The 22,657-nt window shown below is 41.3% G+C and overlaps 1 pseudogene; it reads right to left on the reverse strand.

Moving 5' to 3' along the window:
• Positions 1 to 22,657, reverse strand: part of LOC118471081 (uncharacterized) — a 37,708-nt pseudogene that overhangs the window by 11,890 nt on the left and 3,161 nt on the right.

Raw genomic sequence — 22,657 nt, forward strand, 5'->3', positions numbered from 1 at the left:
CCTCTACTGGCCAAGGTCGGTCGATATCAGGCCATCGCTTGCTCCACTTCCACGACATCTCTGCAATACCTTCAACAAGCGGATTGTTCTTTTGGACTACATCAACAGGCGTAATCACTCTCCTAACTTCACGCTCCATCTTTGACATCATGCACTGAACAGCCTTCAAGCCAAATCAACCTCTCTACAAATGTTCAACAATCCTCTCAATCACTAATGATCTACTAATCAATTAAATGCTTCAGATGGTCAGTCTGTTGCCAAGCTTCCTCCCCAATAACTGAAACATCCCCTGTATGTATACACAGATGTGCTTCATTGACCCCAAACTAAAGGAAACACTGTGGGCCGATATGTGAACAGACTAAATATGTGTGCCCAATATCAGCAATAAATAGGTGTGTGCATAAGCAAAATAACATCAAAAACAGTTTGTGGATAAAATCACACTAGCCTTGATGACGTCAGACACCAGAGCCACACGTTGTCATCCGCAAAGCTTCAGCTCATGTAGAGCACCATCAGCTGTCCTCTCATCTGTCCTCTTGAAGGATCGGATTCAGACGCATTCCATCTCCTCAGTCTCCTCCACAATTCTCACACATCACAGTCGAACATTGGAAAAACAAAACAAAGGGTTAATGTCATAAGATCACCTTACACATCACCCAAAAAACCACTCATTGCAATTTGCACTCATCTCTCCATCAACATTTAGATCATTTAATTGTCCCCCAACTAATAAATTCCCTCAAGAGTCTCTACTTCTCCTCAGACTCAGCAAAGGCTCCCTTATATTCATCAGATGTATACACATCCACTATAAGGCTCAGATGTATTATCGATTCACAATAGTCCTCTCATAAGGCTCATACGAATTCAGCAAACTCATAAACGCCCCCCTGCAGAAGGGATCATAGGTATTCAACACTGAGGAGGCAACAACCTCTCTCTATAAACCTATCTACTTAATAAGAAGTCTATTCTATACATATATATCTATATATCAGCCATAAAAGTCGACAATCAGAAATATCCCCTATATTCATCTATGTATTCATTATCTGTTTAATTTTGGCCAAATTTCTCCCCAACAAACAGCACAGGGACCTGCCCCATGTCAGAGATCTCCCACACACACACACAGAGAGACAGACACAGACAGAGCAGGGAGGAGGGGCTGGGACGGCCAGACCCAGACCCAGACTCACAAGCGCAGTCAACATTCATACATATCCTAAAGCATGCTTAAGCCACTCCTTCAACTCTCTCTCTATCATCTAAATTTATGCTACCATTCTGGGATATAAATCATCCAATCGAGAAGCTGCTTCGGACACCGTGACGTCTTTCGGTGGGAACTTGAGAGGGAACTTATTTACGATTGAATATAATCATTATATCCCCAGTTCTATGAACTGACCTGTTACATGTAGGCTATTCACATAACAGGGTTTGTGGCCAGTGCTACCTGCCTCCCAGAGGGCTTTGTCCAAATCTGCGGCTTCCCTTGTCATCCTCATTCCTCTTCTTCTCAAACTCTATTTCTTCAGGCCTCTTTTCTCTCTTCTTCACTTAGTCTCTCTTCATTTCATCTCTTCCTCTCTATATTTTCGCTTTGCCAATTGACCTCTGGGCCCCACAGGTAAAATCCACTCTGTCCTCTTTTGTTTCTAAATGCCAATTCAACTACTCAAAAGCCAACTTTCACTTAAAGCTTCTAATTTACACGTCTTACCCTTAACAAGATTCAGGCCTGTCTCATTAATCTTGCATGGTTATTTAGCTTGCTCCTAGTTCTGCTATTCTACATTTACCTCTTCAACTTCAACATTTATCTCTCTTCAACTTCTATTCTCTTCTCTATTGCTGCAGCATCATCTCTCTTCACTTCTAAACTCTCTCTCTCTATACTTTTTCTCTCTTTAACACAATAAACTCTTTTTCTTGTAACTCTTACCTCAACTCTATCTATGCGCAATAAACCCCCAATTTAGACCGAACGCTATCCCCAACTTCAACACATCCTTGCATATGCACACATGATCCTTTACAGTGCAGCCAAACACCCCCAGCTTCCACGCACCAACCAGCACCCCACATTGTGAGAGAAACATACTCACCGGTCCTTTCTCTCTTCTTCTTCTCTGAAGCGGTGGAAAAGTGCGCTGGAGCTGTCGGTGACCTCAAAGGAGACCACAAACTGATCCCATTCTCGTCGCCACTTTTTGTCGTAGTTTCTCTTAAACCTCAAGGATGTGTAGATGTTGAAGAAAACGTCCATTGACACTGTTACTTTTATAATATAGTTTTATTACTTGAAAAGGACAGCATCTGAACAGGCACCATGGTCTGCCTGTGGAGAGTTTCCCAGCCAATATGAAAATCCCGCAGAACAAAGAAGTCAGGTTGCTTTTATACCCTCTGGTAAAGGATAGAATTACAACATCTGGTTTAAACCCCTACTAAAGAGTGATAACTCCTCAGACGAAACCCCCCTTCTGCACATTCCTAAGGGTCACAGGTCAGCTATAGGTTAACAGTGGACCCCAAGGTCAACACAGCATAGAGTTTCTTGGGCTGGAAACACATACCAAATGTAATCACTACCATCTGTTAATTAAAAGTTCACTTTATGGTCAACAACTATCAGAACTCATATCAGATCAGATACTACAACCCCTTTTTAGGCAGGTTACACACAGGACACCCAAGGTCCCCACACCCCGCAATGTGCCCCGACAAGGATAAGGATAAACTTTATTGATCCCACTGTGGGGAAAGTTCACTGTTACAGCAGCTCCAAAGAAAAAGTATAAAGGCGGAGCAGGAATAGATAAGAAAAAGAAACGGTGCAAAAATTGCAGAAAAAAAAAACCATTATATACAGATGATTCTTTTTTTTTCTTATAAATATCATGTAGCTGCTGCAACTGGCTGCCGCTCAATCAGCGCCATCTTGTTGATGACCCAACCAGGACAGAGCCACCACATGCCACCAGCCCACACCACAGCCACAGCGCCCACCAGGACGGCCAATCCAGCCCCCGCAGCCCACCAAGAGCTACCGCACCAGCCGGGACCCATCGGGCACGCAGGAGAACCTCCCCAGGCCACAACCCCCAGGCCCTGGGGACCCCCCCAGCCACAGCAACAGGGATGATGGTCCACCCCCGCCGCCCCATAGCCATAAGGGGGCCGGGTCCCACCAGCGAGGCCATATCAGTGAAACCCCCCCCCCTATTAATATGTCTCCCGATCCCAGACTGGAGACATTATCCCTGCACCGTGATAAGTGTAACCCTGAGGGTCATGTGGTGCATTAAAAGTGGGGAGGCTGGGCAAGGCGTCAAGGGGGCAGGCCAGAGGACTACAGAGGATGGCTACTCTGCAGCCTACCCTGACCCAAGATCCGTGAGCCATCCCAGACCTACCCCCAAGGTGTGAGTGTGTGTGGTGCATTAAAAAAAGAAATTGGAGAGCAGGGGAGGCAAGCAAGAGGGTGATGGGGAAGAGACAGGGCCGCAAAGCCCTGCCGTCTGCCCCACCACGGAGCCCATCGTTCCCGCCCCCACCTGCTCTCGGGGCCCTAACTGTTCTGTCCCTATATGTGCCTAAGAGTAGCTATATACAGTGAGGTGTGAAGTATGTGAAGTTCACAGTAAGAGGCAATCTGGTGTGGATCTGGCCCATGAGGACAGAGGAGCGGGGGAGACAGGTAGTAAGACCATCATTGATTGACCACTGATGCAGAGGGCCCCCAGAGCCAGGAGGCAAGAGGCCGAGGTGGGCCCACACGAACCCAACCGGCCCAGCCAGCACCACAATCCCCGGAAGTCGCAGCGCCCCGGCAAATGCCATAGCCCCACCACGGGCCAGCCGCACGCAGCACCCTGCCCCGGAGGGGGGACCAGGCCGCACCACCAGGAAGCAAAGGCCACAAGCCCCCACGCCCACCCCGGAGCCGGCACGTCCAGGATGCAGGGCGCTCACCCCGCAGCGCCACAGAGATCCCACCCACCCCACCATGAGGACGAGCAGCCAGGCAGGAGAGGAGGGAGGAGGAGGGAAGCGGAGCGGGAAGAGACAGAGGGAGTGACGGAAGGGCCGACCCACCCCAAACCCCAGGGCCAGGCAGGGCGCCCCAGAAGAGACCAGCCGCCGCCACCCCTAAGGCCCCGGGAGAGCGTGCAGAGTCAGCAGACCCAGGGCTCAAAGGGAGAGACACCGGGGACACCCACCCCCAAGCAGAGGGGCCCGAGCCACGCAGGCCCCACAGAGCCAGAGAGCGACCCCAAGAGCAATAGGGAAAGGACACCACTAGTGCATGCACATGGCCTTGAAGTCCATGGTGCCATCCTTCTTAAAAATGTAGAGGGTTAATAAACTGAAATAAAGCAGAGGAAAGTCAGACCATACGCAGACAGAATAAGTATCACAATTTTAAGAGGGGAGTGGGATACGCTCACATACAAGCGGAGGCTATAGATTAATATTTATTGATTTAATAAATGGAGACCATTTTTCTTTAAAGGAGTCCAGTTGGTTTTTTCTGATAGCAGATATTTTCTCAAGTGAAATATGTTCTGTGAGGAGGTTCAGCCAATGGATGATGTTGAGGGCTTTCTTATCTTTCCAGTTAAATAAAATAGTTTTTTTGGCAATGGCGATAGCTGCAAGTGTGGGTTGGATATGAATGTCTGGGTGGGCTGTTTGCATTAGATCGCCAATTAGGCAAGCATTCGGGGAATGCGGAATCCCGCAGTCCAAAATATTGGCGAGTTTCTGTGTGATCGTTACCCAGAATTGATAGACGGGTGTACAAAGCCACAGAGCGTGAAAGTAAGTGTCAGTCATGTTTTGGGTGCATTGAGTACATGTGTCTGAGTGCGAGAAGCCCATTTTATACAGTTTATATTGCGTTATATCCGTTCTGTGAAGCACCTTAAATTGGATCAATTGTAAGGTGGTGTTTTTTGTCATTTTAAATGTGTTTTCACAGATCTGGGTCCAAAAATCTGAGTCAAAAGATTTGGATACGTCTTTTTCCCATTTTTGAGTTGGTAGGTGTATAGAGTCTGTCTTTGAAAATAAACTATACCTTTATGACAGATTCTTCTTATTTCTTGGAGACAGTTTCACAATGTATTTGACAAATTCAGGTGGCTGTAAATCCATTGGCTGTAAAGTAGTCTGTAGCGATGGAATTCGACTTGTAATCATCTTCTTTACCTGTATGTACTGAAGAAAATTTCCATTTCTTATTTCAAATGTTTGGAATAAGTTTATATATGTCCTAAATATGTTATTATCAAGAAGGTGATGGAGGTGGGTGAACTCTTCTCTCTGACCATGTGCTGAGATAAAGAGCTATTTTGTTGTTTGCAAAATCAGGGTTGTGCCAGATTGGGGAGAGTATACTGGGTTTTAATTGGGAGCCTGTGACTTCCAATGTTTTCCACCAAGCAGACAAGGTGGAAGCGATCATAGGGTTCTTGAAGCAGGAGTGATGTTTAAGGGCAGAAGTGATAAAGGTCAGAGATTTTGATCTGGTTACAATCTAACTGTTCTAGTTCCAGCCAGGAGTTATATTCTTCATGTGGATGTATCCATTTGGTGAGATATTGTAGTTGGTTGGCTAAATAATAATACATGGTATGACCCTATTATTAGGGTCTGAGCACCAACGGTGCGAAGACCCTATTGAAATGCAAGGAATTATTATTAGGGTTCGAGCACCTTTGGTGCGAAGACTCTATTGAAATGCAAGGAATTATTTATTAGGGTCCGAGTACATAAGGTGCAAAGACCCTATTGAAACCCATGGGTTTCTCCTTCTTCTTCACTCTTTTCCGTCTTTTGAAACTCCAATTTGGCAGCCATGACTTGCATGTGTGTGGCAAAATGGTTCCATAGCGCCACCTGTAACATTTCAAACAGTTACTACGGCCAGTACGTGTCAACTGAAATGATGAGATTTGATACACATATGTAACTCATCAAGACGCACAAAAATGTAATTGACACCCATGCCCAAAACCCAACAGGAAGTCAGCCATTTAGAATTATGTGTCATATTTTCGACGATTTTGGGTCATTTTTGGCTATTTTCAAAATCATAGTGTAGTATTTACAATCATAGTGCCACCTTGTGGTATTAGGAAATAGGTAATTTTTTACACTTTGATGTACTATTCTTAGCAGATTGATCATATTCACTTCAAATTTGGTGACATAAGCCTGAACATCTTGATGATGACTCACAGAGAAAATGGTGACTCGTCGTCAAAGGGCGTGTCTGTGGCGGTGCAGCGAATTTTGATTTCTCGCCAAGAAAATTGAATTATTTATATCTCAGCTTCAAATGGTCCAGTCCAAACTTCATGTGATGGACACCAGTCAGGGTCTGAACACATCCACACTCATAAATTTAGAAATACTCATAGTGCCACCTATTGGCAATAAGAAGTTATTGTCATTACATTTGCACGTACCATTGCCTGAAACTTTGTCATATCATTGTAGAAATTGTACAGCTCAGTGGGCACACCAAGACGATGCCACTATGTGAAGATTTTGACGATTCATAGAACGCTGTTGCCGTGGCAACGCATTGTTGCCGTAACAAAGTACTTTTTGACAGGTTAAAAATGCTCAAAAACTCACCAAAATCACCACACATATCTGGACCAATAAACAATTTGATGTTTTAGGGGAACTGCACATGTGTGTGGCAAAATGGCTCCATAGCGCAACCTGGAAAATTTCAAACGGTAAATACAGCCAGTACGTGTCACCTACAGGTATGAAATTTGGTAGGCTTATGTAACTCCTCAAGACGCACAAAAATGTAATTGACACCATGCCCAAAACCCAACTTGAAGTTGGCCATTTTGAATTATGCGTCATATTTTCATTGATTTTGGGACATTTTTAGACATTATCAAAAGCTATAAACTCAAACAGGGTACCACCGAAAGAGCTGAAATTTGGTCAGGGTGTACAGCAGGCATGGGTGATCAAAAGCTATCAAAATGCTCCGCAAAAATCTGAGGATGTAGCCATGGCGGCCTCCAGAATTTTGATGCTTCGCCAAGATCCTTCGTCCTCTGCATGCTCTGCATGCTCCAATCTGCCTCAAACTTTACATGTGTGATCAGAGTCCAGCTTTGAAGACATCCATAGACCAATACACAGTCAGACTGATAGCACCACCTGATGGATGGACAGGAAATGCTGTATAACTAGCCTGTACATGCTCCAATCTGCCTGAAACTTTACGTGTGATCAAACTCCCATCCTGATCACATCCATAGGCCAAAATACACTCTCGGTCACAGCACCACCTGGTGGAAGGACATGAAAAGCTCTATAACTAGCCTGTACAAGCTCCAATCTGCCTGAAATTTTACGTGTGATCAGAATCCAGACCTGATGAATTCCATAGACCAATATACAGCCACAGTCACAGCACCATCTGGTGGATGGACATGACCTGCAGCATTTCTAGCCTGTACATGCTCTAATCTGGCTGTGATCAGAATCCGGCTCTCATCACATCCATAGGATGACATACACTCTCGGTCGCAGCGCCACCTGGTGGACATGCTTGGATTCGCCTACTAGCAAGGATGCGAGGACCCGTCCAACGCTGCTTGCAGCTTTAATTATTATTATTATTTTTAGGGTCCGAGCACCAAAGGTGCGAAGACCCTATTGAAACCCTATGGTTTATTATGATTATTAGGGTCCGAGCACCGAATGGTGCGAAGACCCTGTTGAAACCCTCGGGTTCATTATTATTCGGGTCCGAGCACCAAAGGTGCGAAGACCCTATTGGAATGCATGGGTTTCTTATCATTAGGGTCCGAGCACCACGAAGTGGTGCAAGGGTCCGAGCACCAAAGGTGCGAAGACCCTATTGAAATGCAAGGAATTATTTATTTTTAGGGTCCCAGCACCGAATGGTGCGAAGACCCTATTGGAATGCAAGGAATTATAGGGTCCAAGCACCGAATGGTGCGAAGACCCTATTGAAACCCTTGGGTTTATTATTAGGTCAACGGGTTGGAGACAGAACCACAACCGGAACATTCAGGAGAAGAATCAGCTGGAAAACAGAATTAACACAGTAATTTACTGTAAAACGCTGCTCAGTAGGAAAAAAAGTCCCCAAAACAGACAAAAATACCAATCAGTGCCAAATATAAAGAATATCACAATGTTTTAGTCATTTGTAACAATGCTGGTTGTAGTTAAGACTCAAACACGAAAAGTTAAAGGCTGAAAATGAAGCTAATGTTAGTAAAAGCTTGAAATTCTTAATGATAATATTAATTCAATATTAATAAATCCCCCTCTAAAATATCTATGTTGGAAAATATTAATACGTCTGAAAATACCAAGAAATATTGTTTAAAAAAAGTTCAATTTAAAAAAAAAAAAGCTTAAATTATTCAAATAAAATATTCTAAAATAAAACAATTAACAATTTATAATCTTTTTAAAATAATTAATAAAATCATCAACAAATATTTATATTTTAGAAGATATATATAAAATGTTGGAAAGTATTGTCGTAAAATGGTAATATGAAATCCAAGAATTTGTAAAAATTTATAAATAAATATACACAATGTAGGATAATATTAATAAAATATCCTCAAAATATTTTAATGTTTGGAGACACATTCAAATTATGTGAATAGCCCCTCTCACTGGGATAGACCTCTGCATGCTAAATTAAAACTACAGAACACAATGAATAACTGCACCAACCTCCTGCGTTGCAGATCATCCTGGTGCAGATCATCTCGCAGTGCTGCCTCTGCAGCACTGCGAGATGATCTCCTCGAACACATCTGCACACCTGTAGCTGCTTCTGTCTACTAAGACATTTGAGAAAATATTAACACAAATATCCAGGGATACTTTCATGTTTTCACACTTATGTAATTACAATTCAACCTATCAGACATGTAATTGGTCCTTTGCTACTTCACACAAAACAAATCAAAGTGTCGTAAATATTGCATTGATACAAACACGCACCTGTGGCTGTGCCACACTGCTCTTGGAGGAAGCAGCCCTCTGGACGCGTTTCACGTGCGGTTCCTAAAATAGACAAAAGCACAACTGTTCTCAGGACCATTCTTGGGGAATAGGATGTCATTCATAAGAAGACAGCTACAATATGCAAGTACAATACCTTTCTGCGTTTAGGAACCGCTGTTCTGGCTGGAAAGGCAGGCAGGAAGTGATGGAGGAACATCCTCCACCACATCCAGCAGGACACCATATTAGCAGGTGCTCGGAGTAGCCGGTATGGAAAACTCCTCCTGTGTACACATAAAGAAATACAATGCTTCTAATGTATTGACTCCCAAATAAACCTTACATGTGTAATCAATATGCATCTTTGAATGTTGACATTGCATCAACATACAATCATGACAAACCTGATGCCCAGCCATGCTCGTTTGGTCAACGCGACCACTAGACTCATGCTGACCACTGGACTGATGCTGTAAGTAGAAAGACAGCATGTATTACAAAATAGGTAACCCTTAACAATAATTACAGATTTTTTTTCTGCACAAAGCACTTTAGTAAAACAGTCGCCACAACATAAATACATGGAACTCTCGTTTACCTCACGCCCACGGCTAACGACCATCCATTCAAAGGGGTTGGCTGATAGACGGGGGTTGGGTGACCTGACCTCTCACGACTACTCTGGGCAAGGAGCTGGGCTGGTGTGACCTGGGTGGTGCCTGTGGCTTTGGTGCTGGTGGCTTAAGAGCCTGCAAAAACAGTCACACACTTTGTACTTGTCTGAATCAAACAACACAATTACAAAATGCTTCTTGTATAATCAGAAATATACACGTGTGCCATAGATGTCGACATATCATACATATGCATGATCAATGAACAGGCATGGCAACAGCAAATTTTGATTTCAGCTGAAAATGTTCGGTATACAGTCTTCGGGGGGGGTCCAGGGGGGCACAGCCCCCCTGAAGCCGAGAGGTTTTCAGTAAAATAGAGGTGATTTAGAATGAAAAACATGCATAGAATTACAGAAGACTAGATTGTAATGAGATAAGTTAATTTAATGAAAAGTTGACTTACTTTTTCTTCAGTGTTGTCTCACTGCATTTAGTCCTACAACTTTTACAGTTCTATAGGTCTTTTAACACTATTTACACTGGAGTTCTACACTGATCACAAAGTCACTTCTAATGTCACAGTTTCCTCTATGGAGTCAGCTGTGTCAGTTTTTTTTTTTTACATTTCCAGAACACTCTTTAAACACTATCAGGGATTCATTTTGTCATGAGTCAAATACCCAATGTTTTGTTAAATGACTCATATTTGACTGATATTCTACTTATAGTGAGTACTTCTGACTCATGGCTTGAGAAATCAAAATGATTATTTTAAAGCAAACTGACCCACTCTGATAATACTTGACTCAAAGTTTCAAACTGTCATGAGTCAATTTCACTCAAGGTTATGGAGAGCAAAATGAACCACTGCACTATACTTTTTCTTCAATGTTGTCTCACTGCATTTAGTCCTACTATTTTTTACAGTTCTATAGGTCTTTTAACACTATTTACACTGGAGTTCTACACTGATCACAAAGTCACTTCCAATGTCACAGTTTCCTCTATGGAGTCAGCTGTGTCAGAATTGTACATTTCCAGAGTTTCTATAGTTAATCAAGTCTTTGCAATATACACAAAAAGCTTTGCCGGCCACGTCTGGCTTCTTCAGAAATTGTCCGAGTGTTTCTGTCACCTCGTCATACTTTGAACCATTTTTCACCTTTACCGTCACTTTTCTCTCAAGCCAATTCCATCGGAACTTGTTTTTGACACTTATCTATTTCTAGCACCGATGACTCTTGATCTTTCGATAAAAACCTCATGATTCCACCGAAAACGATCCCAATAGCTCAAAATTCCAACATGAACATGCCGCCATGAATTGTAACAAAAGAATGCATCGAGCAATTTGATTGGTCCAATCGTTGGCAGCTAACCAATTTCGACCAATCGCAAGGCATTTTACAATGCAGCAGGAGCTAGACTGGTTCTCTTTGTTACGCTGCGGGAGAAACGCCGAGCGCTTCTCAAAAGCCGGGAGCAAGAGTAACAAAAACATACCTCACCCCCCCTTAAATTTTCTCAACGGATTTGGACGATTCACAGAAATGATCAATTTGAAAATTAAAATGGCGGAAAATTGCCATGCCTGAATGAAAGAATACTACCCACTAACAAAGTAAACCAATACTCAAGCCTTACCATGTAGGAAGCATGCCACAGCAACTGCGCGAGGATAGGCATTAACCCAGTGTCAGACAAGTGTACCTACAGAAAGAAACAGTCAGATAGAATTAACTGCATATTCTTGCTTTCCATGTACAAACTTGTCATTTCAATTGCACAGTTTTCCATTTGGTTTGATACAACATTGTGTTCTACTTACACCATCCCTGCTCCACAAGTCAAGGTGGCCCGTTGGAAAGTAGTCCACAGCACCTTTTAAGAACAAAATTCAATTCAATTCAATTCAATTCAATTTTATTTACATAGAGCCAATTACAGTCAAATTGTCTCGAGATGCTTTACAGAACCCATATGCCTGAACCCCAGAGCAAGCCAAAAGGTGACAGTGGCAAGGAAAACACCCTTTTAACAGGGAAAAAAGCCTCGAGCAGAACCCGGCTCTAATGTGGGGGGACCCATCTACCTGCTGGCCGGGCGGGTTGACAGGGACAGAAGAGGTAGAGATGTAGAGGTAGAGGGATAGAGATAGAGGAGTAGAGAGATAGAGGTAGAGGGTTACAGGTAGAGGGTTACAGTTGGTGGGAGAACAACCACACATCTGAAGCACCCAGCTCTGGGACCAGGGACACTTGGAGAAAGGACACAGGGAGAAACAGAGTTAGTGTAATGCAATAATGGTATATATAGTAAATACAAAGGTAGTTAGAGTGCATCATGCTGAGAGTGCTCAGTGCATCAAGAGAGGTCCCCCAGCAGCCTAGGTATATAGCAGCATAACTAGGGGCAAACTAAAGGGACGTCAAGAGGGGAAGTCAGTTGTGCAAATGAAAACACCAGCTCACCCCGTCAGGGTCCCCCAGCCAGCCCTAACTATAAGCTTTGTCAAAGGTTTTAAGCCTGGTCTTAAAAATAGAGAGGGTGTCCGCCTCCCGAACCCAAACTGGGAGCTGGTTCCACAGGAGAGGCGCCTGATAACTGAAGGCTCTGCCTCCCATTCTACTTTTAGAGATTCTAGGAACAAGTAAGCCTGCAGTCTGAGAGCGAAGAGTTCTGCTAGGATAATATGGTACTATCACGTCTTTAAGATATGATGGAGATTGGTTGTTAAGAGCTTTATATGTCAGAAGAAGGATTTTGAATTCTATTCTAGATTTAACAGGAAGCCAATGAAGAGAAACCAGTATATAAATATGATCTCTCTTGCTAACTCCCATCAGTACTCTGGCTGCAGCATATTGGATCAGTTGTAGATGTTTCAGAGAGCTTTTGGGACAACCTGTTAATAAGGAATTACAGTAGTCAAGCCTAGTATTAACAAATGCATGGACTAGTTTTTCTGCATCACTCTGAGACAGGATGTTCCTGATTTTCACAATATTTCTCAGATGGAAAAAGGAAGTCCTACAGATTTGTTTTATGTGTGAGTTAAAGGACATGTCCTGGTCAAAGATAACGCCGAGGTTCCTCACAGTAGTACTAGAGGCCAATGTAATGCCATCCAGAGTAACTATATGCTTTGAAAGCAATTCTCTAAGATGTTTGGGGCCAAATACAATGACTTCAGTCTTGTCTGAATTTAGTAGTAAGAAATTATAGGTCATCCAGGTCTTTATGTCCTTAAGACAATCATGCAGTCTGTCTAGCTGATTAGTTTCATCTGGTTTCATAGATAAATACAATTGAGTGTTGTCAGCATAACAATGGAAATTAAGACAGTGCTTCCTAATAATATTGCCTAAGGGAAGCATGTATAATGTGAACAGTATTGGTCCTAAGACAGAACCCTGAGGAACTCCATGATTAACCCTAGTATGCTCAGAAGAGTCATTGTTGACATGCACAAACTGGAACCTGTCTGATAAGTAGGATTTAAACCAGTCCAGTGCTGTCCCTTTAATGCCAATACAGTGTTGTAGTCGCTGTAATAAAAGTTTGTGGTCGATTGTATCGAATGCTGCACTAAGGTCCAACAAAATAAGTATAGAGACCGGCCCATTATCTGACGCTATGTGAAGGTCATTTGCAATTTTCACCAGAGCTGTTTCTGTGCTATGATGCACTCTGAAGCCTGATTGAAACTCTTCAAACAAGCTATTCCTTTGTAAATGTTCATATAATTGATTTGCAACTGTTCTTTCCAGAATTTTAGAGAGAAATGGGAGGTTAGAAATTGGTCTATAGTTGGCTAAAACATCTGGATCTAGAGTGGGCTTTTTAAGGTTTGATTACAGCAACCTTAAAACCCTGTGGTACATAGCCTGTTACTAGAGAGAGATTAATCAGATGTAACATTGAGGAATTAATTAAAGGTAAAGCCTCCTTGAACAGTCTAGTTGGGATAGGATCTAAAAGACATGTCGATGGTTTGGATGTAGAAACTATTGAAATTAGTTCAGAGAGATGTATGGGAGTGAAAAATTCTAAATATCTATCTGGTCTTACAGCCAATTCTAAAGCATCTGTACTCGATGATGACATTTGTAGGAAGGGCCAGATAAATTTTTTCTCTAATTGTAATAATTTTATTTGTAAAGAAGCTCATGAAGTCATTACTGCTCAAAGCTAAAGGAATACAAGGTTCAACAGAGCTCTGACTCTTTGTTAGCCTGGCTACAGTGCTGAAGAGAAACCTGGGGTTGTTCTTGTTTTCCTCTATGAAAGATGAATAATATGTTGTCCTGGCATCACGAAGAGCTTTTTTATAAATTACTAGACTATTTTTCCAAGCTACATAAACTTCCTCTAAATTAGTGGAATACCACTTCCTTTCCAGCTTTCGGGATGCCTGCTTTAAAGTCCACAGCTGGGAATTATACCAAGGAGCAGGTCCTCTCTGAGATATAACTTTCTTTTTTACAGGTGCAACAATATCAAGTGTTGTACGCAGTGAGGCTGCAGCATTATTAACAATATAATCCACTTCTGTGGTGGTAAAATTATAATATTTCCCTTCCATTATATCAGTAAGTGGTGCTGAACTAAATAGAGAGGGTATTATTTCCTTAAATTTAGTCACTGAATTGTCAGACAGACATCTACTGTAATGATATTTATTCTTAACTCCTATACAATCTATTGTTGTAAATTGAAATGTTATCATAAAATGGTCAGAAAGAAGAGGGTTCTGGGGAAATACTGTTAACTGTTTGATTTCTATGCCATAAGTCAGAACGAGGTCAAGGGTGTGATTAAAACTGAGTTGGTTTATTTACATGTTGAGAAAACCCGATTGAGTCTAATATTGAATTAAAAGCAGTCGTAAGGCTGTCACTGTCCACGTCAACATGAATGTTAAAGTCATCCACAATAATCACTTCATCTGAGCTGAGCACTAAATCAGATAAAAAGTCTGAGAATTGAGATAAAAACTCAGAGTAAGGAGCAGGAGGACGATATACAACAACAAATAAAACTGGTTTCTGAGCTTTTAAATCTGGATGAGAGAGACTGAGAGTGAGATTTTCAAATGAACTGTAACTAGGTCTAGGTCTCTGGTTAATTTTTAAGCTAGAGAGGTAAATTGCTGCCACTCCTCCTCCTCGGCCTGTGATTCGAGCAACGTGACAGTTAGTATGACTAGAAGGAGTTGATTCATTTAGACTAACATATTCTTCCTGCTGCAACCAGGTTTCAGTCAAACAGAACAAATCAATCTGGTGATCAGTTATCAAATCATTTACTAACAGAGATTTAGACGAGAGAGATCTAATATTTAACAGACCACATTTAATTGTCCTGTTTCTTCGCTCAGTTCAAATAGTGGTATTAATTTTTATTAGATTTTTTTGGTTACTATGTCTTTTGCTTATATTTGAATTGTTTAATTTATTGAATTTTGGTGGTCAGGGGACAGACACAGTCTCAATAAAGCTAACTGAATTCCTGGAGGGTGACAGCTGAGAGGAAACTGCAGAGAAGTGTGGAAGACTACAACTCTGCAGTGGGATGGATGCCGTCTCTCCTAATCAGACCAGGTTTTCCCCAGAAAGAGCTCCAATTGTCTATAAAGCCAACGTCGTTTGCAGTACACCACGTAGACATCTAGTGGCGAAACGATGCCATACGGCTAAACATATCGTCACTGGTCAGATCTGGCAGGGGTCCAGAGAAAACTACGGAGTCCGACATGGTTTTGGCAAAGTTACACACCGATGCCACACTAACTTTGGTGACCTCCGATTGGCGTAACCGGGTGTCATTACCGCCGACGTGAATAACAATCTTACTGTATTTACGATCATCTTTAGCCAGCAGTTTCAAATTTGCTTCTATGTCGCCTGCTCTGGCCCCTGGGAGGCATTTTACTATGGTCGCTGGTGTCGCTAGCTTCACGTTTCTAACTATGGAGCTGCCAATGATCAGAGTTGGTTTCTCAGCGGGTGTGTCGTTGAGTGGGGAAAAACAATTAGAAACGTGAAGCGGTTTGTGGTGTGCCGGGACAGCGGGCTTGAGTTTAGGACTACGTTTCCTACGAACTGTCACCCAGCTACCCTGACTTCCCGGCTGCTCGGGAGCTGCTATGGGACGTCTAGCAGAGGCTACACTAGCAGCTATACTATTGTGGTCTGCACCGGCTAAGGGGGCCTGGCTAACAGCTAGCGGGGTGTTTTCCATGGTGCGGAGCCGCGCTTCCAATTCAGAGAGCCTCGCCTCCAAAGCTACAAAGAGACTGCATTTATTACAGGTATCGTTATCACTAAAGGAGGCAGAGGAGTAACTAAACATGTGACACACTGAGCAGGAAAGAGAAGGAGAGGAAGAGGGTGAAGCCATGCTAACTGCTAAGTGCTACGCTAGCAGACAGAGATAACAGATTAACTTAGAATTAAGTACTGAGAAGGTGCATGAAGAAAACGAGTGTATGTTACGATTCAAATATTACCACTACACAGATTTAATGAATATCAAATTAGATGGAGTGTATAAGCTACAACAGCCACAGAACACAACACAGCGCTACAACAGGAAGTGACGCAATACGCTCACCGTAACGTCAGAAGACGCAGTCGAGAAGGATTCAGCAGTCGAGAAGGAGAATTCACATTATGAAAAAACATTTTTGGGCTCAATTAAAGGTCATATTTAATTTCACAAGAATATGTCTTTGCCAATTGTTAGATAGCCATTTACGCAGATGTGCGCATGCCTATAAGTGCTAGTATTGTACATACCCATACGTGCAGCCACACGATGGTACTCTTCCCTGAAGAGTTGTTGTAGCTGCACATCAATGTTCAGGCATGGAGGAAAGTCCACCATGACAACCTGTAGAACACAATTCTTGCTTATTAGAATTCAATAAACTCCCACATCAACCACATATATTCATCAGCGGTTATCATATCAATACATAACTTTTAATACCAATAACATATTAACACAAAATAACTAGCAAATATGCTTACGTTTTTGTAGTTGGCACAGACAATGGCAAGAAGTTTGCTAAAGTCTGAAGACGCATGTTCGATGGTTCTGCTGGCCGTGAGGTTGTTACTGGGGGCGAGCAGACAGACAGCGGCAGGTGTCCGTGGCAAAGCAGCGTCCACCACCTCTGTCGTCAGCTCAGCAGCAGTGGCCTCTGGTGTCGACCAAGGACAGGCGCCCCTCTGGCATCTCCACAAAACCATCAGTGAAGCTTCGAAGATGGGAGTCACCGATGAGCAGCACAAACTAGAACAAACACATTTTCCAGAATTAATGTCATTGTAACAGTATTTGGATATCATGTTCAACCACTCTACAACAATCATACCTTCTTGTGCGGTGACTCGGCTGGAATGACCAACTTGTGGCTTCGTCCAATCAATGATGAAGTTGGCCATTTCTGCACAGCATGACGGTACCCTGTACCTCTGCCTAAAATAAAAACACACAACACCAAAATACTGAACATCCATGCTTTACAAATAATGTATGACTCTAAAGCCACATGGTATGCAGATCAATCATGTATCTGACACAAAGCATGAAGAAGACAACACTTAAAAATACAACATAAAATTGATGTACAATTGGGCTACATACATGCACAAATGGAAGTGGTAGGTTCCTGAGGTTCGATGTTCAGAGAACGCCGAACCTCCATTCTCCATCCTTCTTGGCAGCCTGGGAGTGATGCTGGGACTTGCCGCTAGCCATTCTTTACAAATGTAAACACAGCTGCTTACTCATTGCATTGCAAAAAGCTTTTACCCCATCATACATAAAAATTCAGTTCAGCAAACACTTGACAACGTATCATCCATTTAAACACTATGTTAATACACCAAGATGAAACATTCAGACATTTTTACACAAAGCCTCCTTGAAAAGACCTTTCCTAAAAAAATTACGCAGAGTAGAAAAATACAGCCCACTAGTCATCTACAAATGTTTACACACAAATGCTAAATCAGGACATTACAACACACTTTCACCCCTACACAGTTACAGACCTACAAATTATTTTCAGCTGACACTTCACACCACACCATCATTGTAAAAACCAGGCTAATACTCCAACATGAAACACTCACTGAGATTTACACAAAGCATTCTATAATCCACACAAATGCTTAATCATGGCATTACTATGAACTTTTAACCCTTCTGACATACAACATAAATACAGCTAAGGCAAGACAGCTGCTATCATACTCTACAATAATACAGCACACACAAACACACATGAAAACAAAGGGAAAACAATGCCAGATAGAATGCAGAAATACCAGCTCATCTACAAAATATTACATTATTACAATATTATTACAAATTAACAACATCTTAATTATTACAATACACTTCATGGCTGGCAACATGAAACACTCAACACCAGGATTTATACACCACTAGTGTCAAGAAGTGAAAAAAAGTCACACAGTATACACCAGGGGTCACCAACCTTTTTGAACCTGAGAGCAACTTCAAGGGTACTGAGTAGTACGAAGGGCACCTTGTTTGATACAAACTTCCTCAATAGCAAACTTGTGCCATCATCTTTAAACAACAATAATAATAATGAAAATAATATGTAAAAAGACTGTCTGATCACATTTATGTTAATTATTCCTTACAATAATTATTAACGATTTCCACAACAATGACAGTAGGAAACACACACACACAGACACATATATATGGAAATCTGTTCCAATATTTAAAAGTCAGAGGTATCCCATCTCTGAAACTTTTGTAAATATATTTCTTGGCAGTTTTGTATGAATCAGCATAGTTGCAGCATTTTGTTCAAAATCACACCAGTTACATTTCTGTGCAAATTGTCACTTCTAACATTTTTAGGAAATCATTAACTTTCATCAAATTATGCTTCATTTGTGCAAACCAGTACCGTTGTAACATTTTTGAACAATTCATGAACTCTGTCCCATGTTTGTACAAATTACCAGGTATGTAAGAAAAAAAATCAACTCTTTCACATTTTGAAATGAATCCTATCACATTAGTACTAATCACCAGCATTTTTCACCAGCATCGCAACATTTTTAACAGATCATAACAACAAATCATTACATGTTTTCAACAAATTATTTTTCACATTTTTGTGTAATGGCACGGTGTTTTGAATGACATGTTACCTCTTTCTCTGTCTGTAAATGTGTGTTAGTGGGAAGCCTGGCATTGCAGAGCTTATCATATCTTACCTTTACCTTGCAGCTCACAGTTCAGATGGTTCAGTTTCCCAGTGATGTCCCTTAAAAATGCAAGGGCAAGAATCCACTCAGTGTCCTCAAGCAGCGAGATGTCTTCCCCTTTGGACTGCATGAACTCTTTGATTTTGGCCAACAGTGACAAAAAACGCTGCAAAACTGGTCCCCTGCTGATCCATAGTTAGTTAGCATGGAAGCTTTGTGGCGGCTAACGTAGCGTCTCTCCACATCGTGCCGCTTTGCCGACGCAATAGTCGCCCCGCAAATAGGACACATACATTTATCTTTCACTATCGTGAAAAAGAAATCTTCCTCCCAGTCATCGTGAAAATAGTGTTTTCTCTTTCACTTCTCTGTCATGTTTTGGGGGTAAAAACCACATCTAGCTTCCCAAAGTGTCTGCGTCCGGACGCTTCAGCAGTGACGTGGTAGTTGGACATGCGCAGTGAACTTTGACTCGGACGGTCCAAGTTCATTTACACCGAAGACATTTTTGTTTTAAAAAAAATTATAACAAATATTGTAATTTAAAATCTGCATTAATGTAAGTATTTTTGATTTTAAAAGCACAGCAACTATAATTTTTGATAAGGAATTTCATGGTGACTAGTGTTATTTTTAGAACATGTGTTGAGGGCAACTCACATGGTCTCTGCGGGCGACCAGGCGCCCGCGGGCACCATGTTGGCTACCCCTGGTATACACATACAGCCCGCTAGTCCTATACAGTTTTCACACAAACGCTTAATCATGACATTTAGTCCTTGGGCCAGGACCCAAAATTTCACGTATCGGTACCACCCGAGGTGACCAATTCTTTTTGGTATTTTTAACTTGCTATAAGTCTCTAGTTTGCATTTTGATATGATAGCCCTTGCAGATTCACAGCTTAATATATGTTATCACTGGTTTAATGGACATGACCCACAATGAAATGCATGGGGCCTGAGCCAAAAGTCCTAACAACATGACAGGATGGAATTTGATCGGATTTTTCCTCATTGCGAAAAAATAAGAAATGCCACATGCTACACATGACCTGCACAGAACAATACTATAACAAACATGAGACTGAGAAAGATTTCGTTGCTATGGTAACGAGATTATCTGTAAACAGGACGGAACAATAGAATAGTGAAAATTTGACAATTTCAAAGTTAAATTCTATTGAAGTTAGAAAAGACTAACCATGTCTTGTGATTTGTGGTCAGTGTGAGACAGCAGACTATGACTTCCAGTTAGACATACAAAATAGCTATTTAAATGGTGTCAAAACTGTCAAAATTGTAATGAAAAGTTCAAAATGTAACCCAATTGTAACAGACTGCTACCAGAATGGATCATATGCCAAAAACACTGTTGCAAATACTATTTCCATTACTAAGTTGATGTTTCAACTGCGTTTGCAGTTTTATTCTAATTACATTTTTAATGAATTCTGTCCCGTTGTGCTGTGCGGGCACTTTTTCCAAATTCAAAGGTAATTTTCGGAGAATGGTACATCGTCATAATGAGACAAAAACATAAAATACAGATAGGAGTCATTTTTTTCCATGTACCAGTATCATATAAAATAAAGGTCATTCAAGTTAATTCAAAGTTAATCCTAGGGCTGGGCGATATAGCCTAAAAAAGAATCTCTGATTTTTTCATAAAAAAAATCCCGATTCACGATTTATCCGATTTTTTTTTTTTTTTTTTTAAAACCCCCTACCTAATCTCCACACACCAGAGTCCAATCTACTTTATGCAAATGAGCTGCAGCCCTGTCCAGGTAAACACACCAGATCACAGCTGGAAATGCGCCGCATGTGGCATGCTGGTCCTGTTGCAGTGTGTTTCCCACTGCGATCCGGTGTGTTTACCTGGAGAGGGCTGCAGCTCATTTGCATAAAGTAGACTGACTTCTACTTTATGCAAATTGGATATGGCGTGCGGAGATTCCACGCATCGTAAAACTGTCCTCAAACTTCTAAACTAGGCGTCAGTGACCTAAAACGAGGACAGATTCAGCTGCTGCACAGATTAGTTCTCGCCTCAAATGCTTTCAGAAATACTTTTCGGTGACGTGTTTTTGAAATAAAAGGGAAAGTTTGCGGCCGAGCCTCTGTGTTTATCCGACTTGTCTGCCGGACTGTCCAGCTGAAAGCTCAGTCATGTGACCATGTAGCGGCCTGCTGTTGCTCAGCGCTGTCATGTGACCATGTTGTGGTCCACTAGTGACCGCCCGCCGTCCGTGCGATTTTCAGATGCGGTGCGTTGCCGTGCGGGAAAATCACATTAAGTGGACACGCGCCTTTAGATCTGCACCGCTCCCCGCCATGTTGTTTGTGTATCAAGCACGGGGGGAGGGGGGCGCACTCTGAACTACGGGAGCCCAGCGGGAAGGCGTTGGTGGCGGATGTTCATGAGAAAATCGATTTTCATTAAAACAAATCGACTAAGTACAAAGTCGAATTAATCGATAAAATCGATTTATCGCCCAGCCCTAGTTAATCCTAGAAAAGGAAAGGATATTACATTAGTTAACTGATCTAATGGAGCTTAATTAACCTTAATTAGAACTGTAAAAGACAACTTACATAACTGGACATCTCAGCAGTTTCTTCAAAGGACCTGAAAACAAATGTACACCTAACGACCAATAACTCTGTCTATAGGAAAAAACAAGTGAAGGCAAATACAGTTATCAAATAAGAAGGAAAAGATGCATTCATTTGGGTCTGATGTTTTAATTATCATAATATATGTAGAATATATTTCTCACAGTTTTAGATTATTGACTTATATTAGATGTGATCTTTGCATACTGCAAGATTTAACCCGCTGAAACCCATTAATGATATTGATGTAATTTTTTTTCCCTTTTTAATCTGTTTTTAGCACACCTTTAATCAAGAAAATAATGACACTTTTTCATTTTTGGGGATATTTCAGGATTTTGTGAAAACGTTACAAAATTGCAATAGCGGCTCTTAATGAATGCAAATATTACAATCTTATTTTTAACAAAGTCCACAGACGAGTAGGCATTGATGATTCAATAGTATCAAAATATTATCTTATCTTAAAATGAATTGTATTGATATGAAATTGTTGAATATGTCACAGTTGAATGCAAATTAATTTAACAAGTCAAAACTAATTGCCATCCATGCTAGAATGCACTTCCACACAATGAAAAAACTGTTAGAAAATTATCTTATTACAATTTTATTTTTTTGAATTTGCAAAAGTGGAATTGTATTAAATCAGTCCTCCACTATTTACATTTTGGACTTTGGTTGAACATTATAATGATTTCTGATGTCTGAAGACTCTTAATTGGTGGCTGTCATTCTCCTTTGTGTCTCCAGTTTTTTTGATCTGTGAAGCACAAACGAGCATCACACTTGTTGCATGCAGTTGATGTATGTACCTGTTACTGTACTGTTAATCCTATACAAAATTAATAGGGTTAACCTTAACCCCATAACATACATACATATATACACATGCACACACACACACACGCATATATATACATACATATATATATATATACATACATATATATATATATATATATATATATATATATATATATATATATATATATATATATATATACACACACATACATACATACATATACATATATATACATATACATACACACACACACACACACACACACACACACACACACACACACACACACACACACAC

Source organism: Amphiprion ocellaris, chromosome 5 (genome assembly GCF_022539595.1).
Source record: "Amphiprion ocellaris isolate individual 3 ecotype Okinawa chromosome 5, ASM2253959v1, whole genome shotgun sequence".
In the NCBI taxonomy this organism is placed as follows: domain Eukaryota; kingdom Metazoa; phylum Chordata; class Actinopteri; family Pomacentridae; genus Amphiprion; species Amphiprion ocellaris.